The sequence below is a fragment of the Vulpes lagopus genome, chromosome 11 (assembly GCF_018345385.1).
Source record: "Vulpes lagopus strain Blue_001 chromosome 11, ASM1834538v1, whole genome shotgun sequence".
In the NCBI taxonomy this organism is placed as follows: Eukaryota; Metazoa; Chordata; class Mammalia; order Carnivora; family Canidae; genus Vulpes; species Vulpes lagopus.
In genome coordinates, this window is record NC_054834.1 from 81,673,974 (window position 1) to 81,686,360 (window position 12,387).

Here is a 12,387-nt window from a genome sequence, read left to right on the forward strand (position 1 = left end):
AACTTGGTTTGAAATATTTACAAAAGGGTAACTTTTTCTTAATCCCCCTTATCCCTTTCAACTCCTAATATGGAAGTAAAGGACCTGAAGTTTGTGAGGTTCACTCAGGAGGTAATAGAAATACGGTAACACATCAATCCATTCATAGATCTATTGGAGAAATTTGTATGACCTTTAACTCCTGGGAAGATTTTTGCCAGAGCCAAAGTCCTCTAGAATTTCTCTCTTAAATGCGTTTCATAAAGGTAATCTGTTTGATAGATAGATAGATAGATAGATAGATAGATAGATAGATAGATAGATAGATAGATAGATAGATAGATAGATAGATAGATAGATAGATAGATAGATAGATAGATAGATAGATAGATAGATAGATAGATAGATAGATAGATAGATAGATAGATAGATAGATAGATAGATAGATAGATAGATAGATAGATAGATAGATAGATAGATAGATAGATAGATAGATAGATAGATAGATAGATAGATAGATAGATAGATAGATAGATAGATAGATAGATAGATAGATAGATAGATAGATAGATAGATAGATAGATAGATAGATAGATAGATAGATAGATAGATAGATAGATAGATAGATAGATAGATAGATAGATAGATAGATAGATAGATAGATAGATAGATAGATAGATAGATAGATAGATAGATAGATAGATAGATAGATAGATAGATAGATAGATAGATAGATAGATAGATAGATAGATAGATAGATAGATAGATAGATAGATAGATGCGGGGCTCAATCTCATGACCCAGTGATCACGACCTGAGTAGAAACCAAGAGTCAGACACTTAATCAACTGTGCCACCCAGGCACCTCCCAAGATTGCTTATGACAAAGGACTTTTGACCCATTTTAGGTGAAATCACGGATTGCCAAAGCTCATAGGGACCTTGGAGATGAACACAAGAAAACAGCTGAGGACTCCCTAGTGTTTTTCAGGGCCCCTTTGCTCAACACCAGGAAAAATCCATCTGACTGGATGAGGAGATACAAACCTTGATGAGAAGATGGCACATGAACACACGATGACCAAAGGAGACCTGTTTCATAATCCATATTAAGCCCAACACTCCCATAATGCATCTCTTCCTAGTATTTTCACTTTAAAGGAAAATTCCATTGAGTTGTGGAATTTCTAGCACAATAAGGACTAAGGAGATAGAGATCTTTAAGGTAAGTGATGCCTTGAGATGTTTCAGCCCATGACATGTAAACCATAGCTCAATCCATCTCTGTGAAAGACCTACTTGGATATCATCATAACTTCCTTCCCAACCCTATACCATGCCAATAGATAGAAAGATAGATAAATGTATGATAGATGAATACATAGATAAGATAGATAGATAGATAGATAGATAGATAGATAGATAGATAGATAGACAATAGATAAAATAATCAAAGTCAATATGTTAATGCTGATATAGGAATTGTGATTGCCTATAGCTAAATGGCTAGAGACAAAACTTAACTGACTTGTTATTAGGCCATTATAATATTCCCAAAGTGCAGGTGGTTTGTAGTATACAAATGATTTCTATTCATAGTATGAATTCTACTTTCTCATTCTTCCTTTTGTGACTATAGTAACTTTCTTTCATTTGCTGAGACAAAGAATGTACGTTAATTACCCAAACACCAGGAAGCCCAGTAGTGGATCCTGGGGAGCAACCCTGAACCAGACAGGCATGATCGATCCTTGACATATTTGTTTTTAACGGTAGAAATAGTAGAATAGTAGAATTTCAGTGTGGCAAGAAAGTGTATCTTACGAAGGACAAAACTACTAGAGATTTAAGGAAGACCTCCCTAAAGAAGCAACATTTAAACTAAACTTTGGGAGAATTCATATGAGTTGGTGAGTCACTGAGCAGGAGGAGGTATTCGGAGCAAATGGAACAACATACATAGAAGCCCAGACACAAATGGAGGTGTGGTGTACTTGAGGAACTTGAAAAGATCAATACAATTGGAACAGCAGGAATGATAATGAGACACATCTGGGCTACGATTACCTAGGAGAAATAGTTTTAAAAGATACAAGAACCTAGACGTGCAATTGGAATCAACTCTGCTGGTTCTGATACATGAAGACTTCCCAGTGGCCTGTGCACAAATGCTGGCTCTCCATGTGGGACAGGTGCAGTTGATCCCCACTTCAACAGCCACCTGATATGGGACACTTCCCTGGGTCCACCTCTTCAAACCTAAGGCGTAGGCTTCCTCCCTGCTTCTTGCGCAGGATCATTCATCCAGTCCTCTTAGGTGTGTCTTCAGCCAATTGGATCAGGTGTGGCCACTCTGTACAGACCAGGGACCCAGAGGAGCAAACGCCATCTGTGTCACACCCACTCTGGGCTGTTCATCTCTCTCTGCCTGACATTTCTCTCCAACTGTCTTTTCCTCCTACCCAAGTAGTACAGAGATCGCATCAACAGAAGTCTAAAGAGGACCAGGATGTCAATCTTTGTTTCTCTTAGGCACCTCCAATCACTACGAGTAAGTATATTGAAGGTCCCTCACTTAACTTGGATGAAGAAAACGTCCCTTCCCTTTCCCATGAGAAGAGAAAAAGAATGGAACCCGCAATTCTCTCTCCTCCTCAGATTAATGAATGACTCTACTTCCCCAGATTTCAGCCATCAGCTTGGTCCCCTTCCTTCTCTATCTTCCTGCTCCCCCCTACTCCTCAGCTTAGAAATTGGGAAAGGGAAGGAGAAGTTCTGCCTACATAAGCCATGAAGTGTGAGGAAAGTTCTGATTATAGAAATAGATGTCTTTCCTGTCACCATCTCCCACTGGTCTATTGCCAAAAGGTAAATTTATCAAATGTGTATCTTTAAATCCTTAAACTCTGCAGGAGGCAGCACTTGACAATAGGCTGTTCCTTTAAGATCTCTTGCCTCAAGGACCACAGGGATCCATGCTCAGCCATTTTAAAGCAATCTTGATTCCAGAAGATGTTGACCCCTGGAATTAGTTTCCTTTTTAACTCCCCTTCTGCCCCCTCATTTGCCTCTGATGTTTCCTGACTTTGATGTGTCTTCAGGATTCCAATTCTGGTGTCCACGCCATTCTGCTCCTGGAGCCTTCTGTCCTGACACCCTGTAATTGAACTTGGCTTAACCCTCCAACTTTTCCCCTGCCGGGGCATCATGTTGCTCTTCTCTCTTTCCCTGGTACTGGCCCCCAGGATAGCTCCTTTATGTCTTAGTGGTATAAAATCTTGATCTTAAATCTTCAATGCTAGGACACAAAAAATTCTCTGAGATTCCCCCGAATCATAGCATTATGTATTTTTCATGACATTTTATGTATCTTTAATTTAAAAGGAATGACCATAATAACAAATAGCGAATCATTTTTTCTGATTACGATTTTCTATACACTTTGGGAGGTTTTTCTGTTAACAAAACATGCTGTAACAAATGCATGCCTTGCTCATATTATGCAACAATATATATTATAAAATTCAGTAACAAATAAAAATGATCTCTTATAATATAAATATTTGATAGTTGAAAGCATTAGAAGTCAGTAGTACAAAAATACCAATAAAAATCATTTTAAAAAATTAAAAAACATTACCATAAAGATTTAATATTTAAGAGCTGCTACTCTTAAAATGAAATTTTAAGCATACAAAGCATTAATTACCCTATCCAATAGTCTTGACCTTTGTTCCATGACAAATATTAAAGATGTAGAAAAGCTTCTTTCATTTTGCAATGCTAAGAGTACATCCAAAAGTACATTCAAGCTGGGTGTCAGGGTGCAAATTAACTCTATATGAACTGATTCCTTTTTGAATGATGAAAATATTTTGTCTGCTTGCTCTGATTTTGGTTTTGCTATTGAAATTGACATTGTTTTTGCTACCTTAGATTTCAGATCCGTTTTTGACTGCATCCTGAGTACTGAATTGGTTTCTTTTCCGTGTATTTTTTCTGAGAAAGTACTTACAAAGAACTGTAGCCTCCAGCAAATATTCAGATGCTGGAAAACTATAGTGAACAGTATCGGATAACATTCAGATAAGGAAACACTTGAATTACCTTGCAAAGTTAACAGCACTACACAGACTCACACGTCGAAATTTCGAATTTAAAGAGTTATTTTCTTCCAAAGCTTGTTATCTCATGGAAGACCACTCATAGGATTTGTTTAAAATGTATTATGTGTGTGGACTTATTAATAATTGTTTCATTCGCAAAAATAGCTGTGTCAGCAGCAGACCAGGCCATAAACACACTACAACCAGGCAACAACTTCAAGACTGACTCATTAGTTGGTGACCACTTCTCTCCTCCTTCCTCCCATTTCAGTTTCTAGAAACTCCAATTCCCTTGTCAGTGCTTTCTGCTCTTGCTTTTCATCTAACATCAGTGGATTCCTTCAAACCAGTAGCTTTTCGATTATTAAGGCTTAATTCTCACAGGAGAATCATAATGCCTCTTTCCATTTTCCCGAATTTTCAACTGATTTTTCTGAGAATTGAAGATCCAAAAAAGATAAATTACCTGAGAAATGTCTGGAAGAAATTCCTTCATGGAAATTAGGTCTCATTATGGCCCAACACTTAATCAATACATATCAAGGTTTAAGTGATATAATAAAATATAGAGTTTTGTTTTCTAGTAAATGGAATTCACTGAGTAGATATAATATCATATATATATACATATATATATGATCATATATATATATATATTCTTAAATTTAAAAAATCTAGTTTTGGACATGAAAACATACATCTCCCAAATTCTTTCATGTCATAGGACACCTAGTGATCGTATTTGCAGTACATATTGAAGCACTCAGAGGAGGCCGCCCTGTGGCATCTGCCACACAGAGGCCAGCCAGCCTCCTGGGGGGGTTGAGAGGATCAAAATCTCAGCAGCGCCTTCAATCACCCCTACCACGTGACCTGGGTGTTTACCCACATGTGGAGGGACGTGTGCACTGACAGGTCCCTGCGACCAGACCAAGGCAGGCAGGCCCCCCACGCTCAAAACCAGGATGGAGGCCATCAAGAAGGAAATCAACAGTATGGAAGGGGGAAAGGTGGTGATCTCTCAGGGGGTGACCGACACACATACTATCCATTTGCTTACTTACCCAGATCATGTTACTCAGGTAGTAATGGATCGCTGGGTTGGGTTTTTTATGGTTTTCGTTTTTTGTATGTAAATATATTATATTGTCGTTAATACTTTATGATGTTAGCTTACCATATCTATATCTTCAGCTGGCCAGTAGATGTTAATCAGACTTAACTGCCAAAGGAGTTGGGCAATTGAATGGCCTGGCCCCTGGGGTTTTAGAGAGAGGTGTCTCCAAGTATGTGAATGAAGGGGGCAGCTCACCCACAGATTCTTTTTTCTCAACTCTATTCAGACACTAAAGCCTGTGGGAGTCCAAACTGATTTCCCTCCATTCCTGGGAGCCTAAAGTTCAGAGGACATTTCCCATGGGGTAATCACAGGCTTCTGTTTGCCCGTGGATTGGCTTCTACCCAGCTGGTCAGGTCAGCTCTTTGGCAGCACACACAGGGATCATCTCATACCACAAGGTGTGCCTTGTGAAATGTAAGTCCTGGTATCCACAGCAATTCCTCAGGAGATGACCCATAAGCAGAAAAATCAAACTAACTTTCACTCATAAAGAAAATCATCAGAAATGAGTTGATATTTCACCAACAAATGGCCCACAAACTAACCAGTGGCTGTACATTAGAATTTCTGGAGAGTTTTAATGCCGGGGCCCCATATCCTTCTGCTCCTCAAAGATTCTGATTTAATTAGCTTGGGATGGGACCAGGGCATCACAAGTCTTTTTGTTGTTGTTTTGTTTTTTGTTTTTGTTTTTGGTGTTGTTATTCAAAGGGGGGAAAAATCACCTGGGCACAAAAATCTCAGTTCTCTCTGTGATGTCTCCTGGGGTAAGAACCTGAAGGTTTACCAGAAATGAAATCCCCACAAATTCTTTTTTTCCCCAAACTTTATTTAAATTCAAGTTAGCTAACACATAGAGTAGTATCGGCTTCAGGAATAGAATTTAATGATTCATACATTACATATAACACCCAGTGCTCACCCCAACAAGTGCCTTCCTTGATATCCACCACCTATTTATTTTTAGCCCAACCCCACCCACTTCCTTTCCAGCAACCCTCAGTTTGTTCTCTATCGTTAAAAGTCTCTTATGGGGGACCTGGGTGGCTCAATGGGTTAAGTGTCTGCCTTTGGCTCAGGTCACGATCCCGGAGTTCCAGGATCAAGTCTCCCATCAGGCTCCCTGCTCAGTGGAAGTCTGCTTCTAGCTCTGCCCCTCACCCCACTCCTGCTCTGCTTCTAGCTCTGCCCCTCACCCCACTCCTGCTCTCTCTCTCTCTCTCTCTTTCTCTCTCTGTGTCTCTCAAATAAATAAATAAAATCTTAAAAAATAAGAGTCTCTTATGGTTTGTCTTCCTCTCTGTTTTTATCTTATTTTATTTTTCCTTTTCATCCGCTATGCTTATCTGTTTTGTTTCTTAAAGTCTACATATGAGTGAAATCATATGGTACTTATCTTTTTCTGACTGACCTAATTTCACTTAGTATAATACACTCTAGTTCCAACCATGTCATTGCAAATGGCAAGATCTCATTCTTTTTGATGGCTGAGTAATATTCCGTGTGTGTGTGTGTGTGTGTGTGTGTGTGTGTGTGTGTGTACCACCATTTCTTTATTCATTCATCAGTCAGTGGACATTTGGGCTCTTTGCATAATTTGGCTATTGTTGAAAGTGCCGCTATAAACACTAGGGTGCATGTGCTCCTTTGAATAAGTATTTTGACGCCTGGGTGGCTCAGTGGTTGAGCATCTGCCTTTGGCTCAGGATGTGGTCCTGGAGTTCTGAGATCGAGTCCCATGTCAGGCTCCCTGCATGGAGCCTGCTTCTCCTTCCTCCTGTGTCTCTGCCTCTCTCTCTCTCTCTCTCTGTCTATCACAAAATAAAAATAAATAAATCTTAAAAAAAAAATGAATGAATCAGTATTTTGTATCCTTTGGGTAAATACCTAGGAGTGCAATTGTTGGGTCATAGTAGTTCTACTTCTAACTTTTTGAGGAAACTCCATGCTGTTTTCCAGAGTGGCTGCACCCATTTACATTCCCACCAGCTGCACAAAAGGGTTTCCCTTTCTCTGCATCCTCACCAGCATCTGTTGTTTCCTGTGTTGTAAATTTTAGCCATTCTGACAGGTATGAAGTCATATCTCATTGTGGTTTTGATTTGTATTTGTCTGATGCCAAGTGATGTTGAGCATTTTTTCATGTGTCTGTTGGCTGTGTGTATGTCTTCTTTGGGGAAATGTCTGCTCATGTCTTCTGGCCATTTCTTAACTGGATTATTTATTTTTTGGGTGTTGAGTTTGATAAGTTCTTTATAGATTTTGGATACTAGCCCTTTATCTGATATGTCATTTGCAAATAGCTTCTCCCATTCTGTCATTTGTCTTTTAGTTTTGATGATTGTTTCCTTCCCTATACAAAGCTTTTTATCTTGATGAAGTCCCAATCATTCATTTTTGCTTTTATTTCCCTTGCCTCTGGAGATGTATCTAATAAGAAGTTGCTATGGCTGAGATCAAAGAGGTTGCTGCCTGTGTTCTCCTCTAGGATTTTGATGAATTCCTGCCTCACACTCAGGTCTTTCATACATTTTGAGTGTATTTTTGTGTATGGTGTGAGGAAATGGTCCAGTTTCATTTTTCTGCATGTTGACTCTATTTTTTCCATTATTATTTTTTAAATTTATTTATTCAAGAGAGACACAGAGAGAGAGAGAGAGAGAGAGAGAGGCAGAAACACAGGCAAAGGGAGAAACGGGCTCCTTGTGGGGAGCCCAATGCAGGACTCGATCCCAGTTCCCGGCGATCATTCCCTGAGCCAAAGGCAGATGCTCAACTGTTGAGTCACCCAGGTGTCCCTTATATTGGATATTCTTTCCTACTTTGTCAAAGATCAGTTGACCATATAGTTGTGGGGCATCACAAATTTTTAAAATCACTCCAAGTGATTCTATAATATAGCCAGGATTAAGAATTCTCATGTTAAGGCATAGGGTCTTTATAAAGAGATACCTGCCTTTCCCCTCACCCAGGTAGCTACCTATATAATACGAGTATTCTACTTTTGATTTGGTTCACACCAGTGCATTTGATAGAAGTACTAATTTTACTCAAATATTTAATGTATGTCAACATGTCACATAGTCACACAAAAATATTCCTCTTCCCTCAAGAAATTAACAATTTATAACAGTGTTTAATCAACAGCAAATTGGAGTCGACAGTAGGTCCAAAACAGAGGATGCTTAGATTAGATATTAGAATTCCTGGTCAGTAAATTTTCATAGAAGCTGAACTATTTTACAAAAAGAGCCCATGGGAACTTCTCTCCCCAAATGGTGGAAAATAAGCTGTGGAGAAACTTTTTTTCCTAATTAAAGTTTGAGGGCAAGTCCACCTAAAAAACAAAGGCTTCATATAATGCAACAATTTCTACAACTATTTGGCCATGGAAGCTTTTTTTCCCCGTGGAATATCCCAAGAGCTGACCTATAGAGATTCAGAGAAAGGTGTCAAGTCTATGACTGTGAATAAATTATGAGGCATACTTCTCCAAATAAGAGGTCCTCACCCTTCAGATAACAGAGGCTCCAGAATTATTGCTCTATGTGGAACACCAGAAATTGTTGAGATGCTAAATTTCAAATGACTCGTGGAATTTTGTGCAAAATCAGACCTTGTCTCACACAAATTCAAGCAAGAGCAGCTGATACAAGTTTAAGGAATATTTATAGAAAAAACCCTTAAAATTGAAAAAGGCTATATTTATCACTTTTCTGTGTACATTTTTGTGGGAGAAAAGTCTGGAGGTTTATTGAGCATACAGCAGAAGGATGCTGGAAACCTTAAGGTAGATATAAGAACTTTAGGAAAAGAATATACAAGTGTTCTGGGATGAACCACAGGCTCAAGGAATAAAGGACATAATTTCATGCCAAAATGAAGCTAAAATAGCACCCCAGGTGTATTTCTGGCATTATACTCTCACTGAAAAAAAAATAACACCTTATTGACATATCTAAGAACAAGTCAGATTTATACAAATGATTTATTGAGAGAGCCTCGAGGAACTGAATATCAGTGCTGTGGGGATAGGGTCAATCCATAGATAATTTATATGGCAGCCTGGCCAACAAAGTAAGAGGAAGACTTTGGAAGTACAAAACTCTAATATTCAGAATGGGGAAAAGTGTGCCTCCTTCAAAAAAACCCAAGCAGAATCTACAAGCATGATGAGGTAGACGGAAGCAAGCAGTCAATCTAGGGCCCGTGGGTCTGGTGAAGTCTGATCAGGAGGGATGGGCTGAGGAAGATGAGCCTGAAATGTTCTCAAGTCATCCCAGACTCAGCAGAGTCCTAAGGACTGTGATCAGTGACCAAAGCCCCACGAACAATCTCAGATTTTAAGCAAAATATCGCCTTAGAATTACAGAAAGATAGGAAAGCTACACAAATTGAAAACTTCCTGCCTCCAACATGAATTTACTGAAGAGCTTATTTATGAACTTTGGTGTTAAAATGAAGAAAGAATCATTGCTGTGATTGAAATAACTGAATTGAATTATTTTGTCTCATGGATGATAATTCTCATTAATCCACCCTTTGGTGTGTGTATTACACAGTCAAGCTATTAATGCCTTTTTCTGGAACCCAGCAGAATTGTGATGAAAGGGAAAAATTCAAGATATTTGGACTTGTTAATACAATTTTCCTCAATTACAGGAAATATCTGTAGAGTCAAATGGAAATTGGAAATCAGCATGTGTCAGATCTATTCCTGAAGCTGAAAAAGCCACTCAAATTTGGGTTTCTTAAGATCTTAATCTGTAAAACTGTAATAATAACATATGCCTTCCTCTTCCATTGCCTGGGAGAGTGAAAATTAATGAGTTATGTCTACAGTGCTCTATAAGGTTTTTAAAAATAATTATTAAAAAGTAAAACCTAGAGAAAGTTTAAGAGCAGTATTCAATAATTCTTTTCTAACTAAAAACAAACTTCTCTATTTCTGAAACAGAAACACACACACATCCATGCCAATATACACACATATACAAATACGCTTAACATTACTGGTTGAGAGACAGTAGAAAGAGGAAGAACAGAGCCAATTTTCCTCCCAGAAACTCTTCTCCAAAGGTTAGCAGTGGGGATGGTCAGTTCAGTTATGAAAGCCTTCATAAAACGATAGGTCTCAATGTTCCAATTGTCACCTTATCAATCTGTCTGAAAGGGTGTGGAGCTACTGAATTTAGAAGTTCAGAGAATGCTGGATCTTTTGCTCATCTGGTTCAAACTTACTTTGACAAATAAGAAGTATAAGCATCTTACAGAGGACCCAAGATCACAGTAAGGGGAGAAGTCTGTTTAACCGAAGCCTCTTTCTCTCTCCACCACCAACCTGTTCACAGTTCTGATGGAACTATGATTACCAAAATACGTCGCCCATCTTAGAGTAAATTAAGCCCATATTGCAAATACTTTATTGCATATTTCCCTCTCAAACATTAGCCTGAGAAATTATGCTAGAGCAAAGTGATATTAGGAGACTAGAAATGCACTGGTGTCACATTTCTGAATGACTATTTTAAAAGGTGCCCTTTAATTTTATTTTGTCCATCATTAATTTTTATGGTACTTCTCATCTAAGGGGTAAAAGTTTTCAATATTATATCTTTTAGCCTTATTACACAACCCATCAGTATCATGATCCCACTTCTTTAAAATAATGAAATATGCTTAATTCAGCTTTGTCTTCTATACTGAGCCCAAGAAAGTGCTTTGCACATAACAGGTAATAAACATAATCTTTCAAACAACTATTATTAATGAGCACCTGTATTAGTGTGGGTTCTCCAAGGAGCAGACACCAAGGTGCAAGGGTTTTGTTAGGAGAAACATCTGTGAGAAAACATGAGGAAGGAGCTGGGAAGGGCTGGGAGAGCCTTCAGACCACCATGCAAGTGAAAGAGAAGGAACATTAGGTGGAAGTGTCCCCAGCTGCCCTGCAGTGTGAGGAAGGTCCAGCAAGACCAAGGCCATGAAGGTGTCCTTGAGCCAAAGCAACCCACGCTAAGAAGGCCCTGGTCTTCCAGGAATGAACCTACCTCGCTATCCCTGAGGCACCCAGTCTTTGGCTGTGAGCAACCTACACAGGACTTCATTGCCAGTGCGTTGGTGAAGTTCAGATCACAGAAGCTGCGGTTCTTGATCAGAAATGTTTCCTGTGGCTGCAGCTCTGCAGGTTGCTCTCCCACGGCCACTCTGGCACCGGTCATCTGGTAGACCCTGGATCTGGACGTGTATACACACATGTCCTTCTGCATCGCAGCAACCTTGTAAGGTAGTGATGATCATCCCGTGTTCACCCATGAAGAAATTCGTAGTCGGCAAGGTTCACTACCTTTCCCAAATGAAAGCCAGTATGAAGTGTAACCAGGATTAAATTGCAGGTCTGTCCGATTCCAAAGCGTATGCATTTATTGAATGAATTAATTAACGCATTAATAATGAATAAATGAAAGGGAGTAACCTAGATGTATGGGAGGCTTAAAAAGACAAGCGCGGTTAGAGGTTTAAAGCTGATGCACTGAGAAGTAAACGGTAAAGTCACTCAGTTAATAGGTAGTAAAAATGTATTTGAAAACGCAGATTTCCCAGCTGATTTTTCTCTAAGTTCTAACATTTTTGTGTAGTGCGAGTTTTTATTGTATCTATACATACATATTTTATGAGGGAAAATGAAGGTTGACCCCACAAGAAGCTCAACTTTGTTCACGGTTTCAGACCCACTTATAAAACTGAATAATTAAAATTATATGCAAATTCACCTGTGTACTTCAAGAGAGGAAGAGTTCCTTACACTATGACCTATATTTGTTCAGCTCCATGGAAACCATTTCATTCCATTATCCACACACAATTTACATAAAACTAAGGGGAAAAAAGGTAAGAGATATGGAGTGGCACAACCTGAAAGGGAACAATAGGACAGCATTCATTACTGAGAAGTGGAGGGGAGCCCAGAGGTATTTGCTGAGCCTGCGCACGGAAAAGACGCGTGCGGTGGTCATTGTGACGCTGTCTGATGGCATGAGGTTGAAGGAAAAGAAATAGTCACACTTCTCCATTCCCAAACAGGCAGCCAGACAATCGGGGTCCCCTTGATCAAGTCGCAGGATCTTGTTTACACACCAGTAAGCCATGTTAAACTGCAAAATAGGAACAGCAACAATTACACAC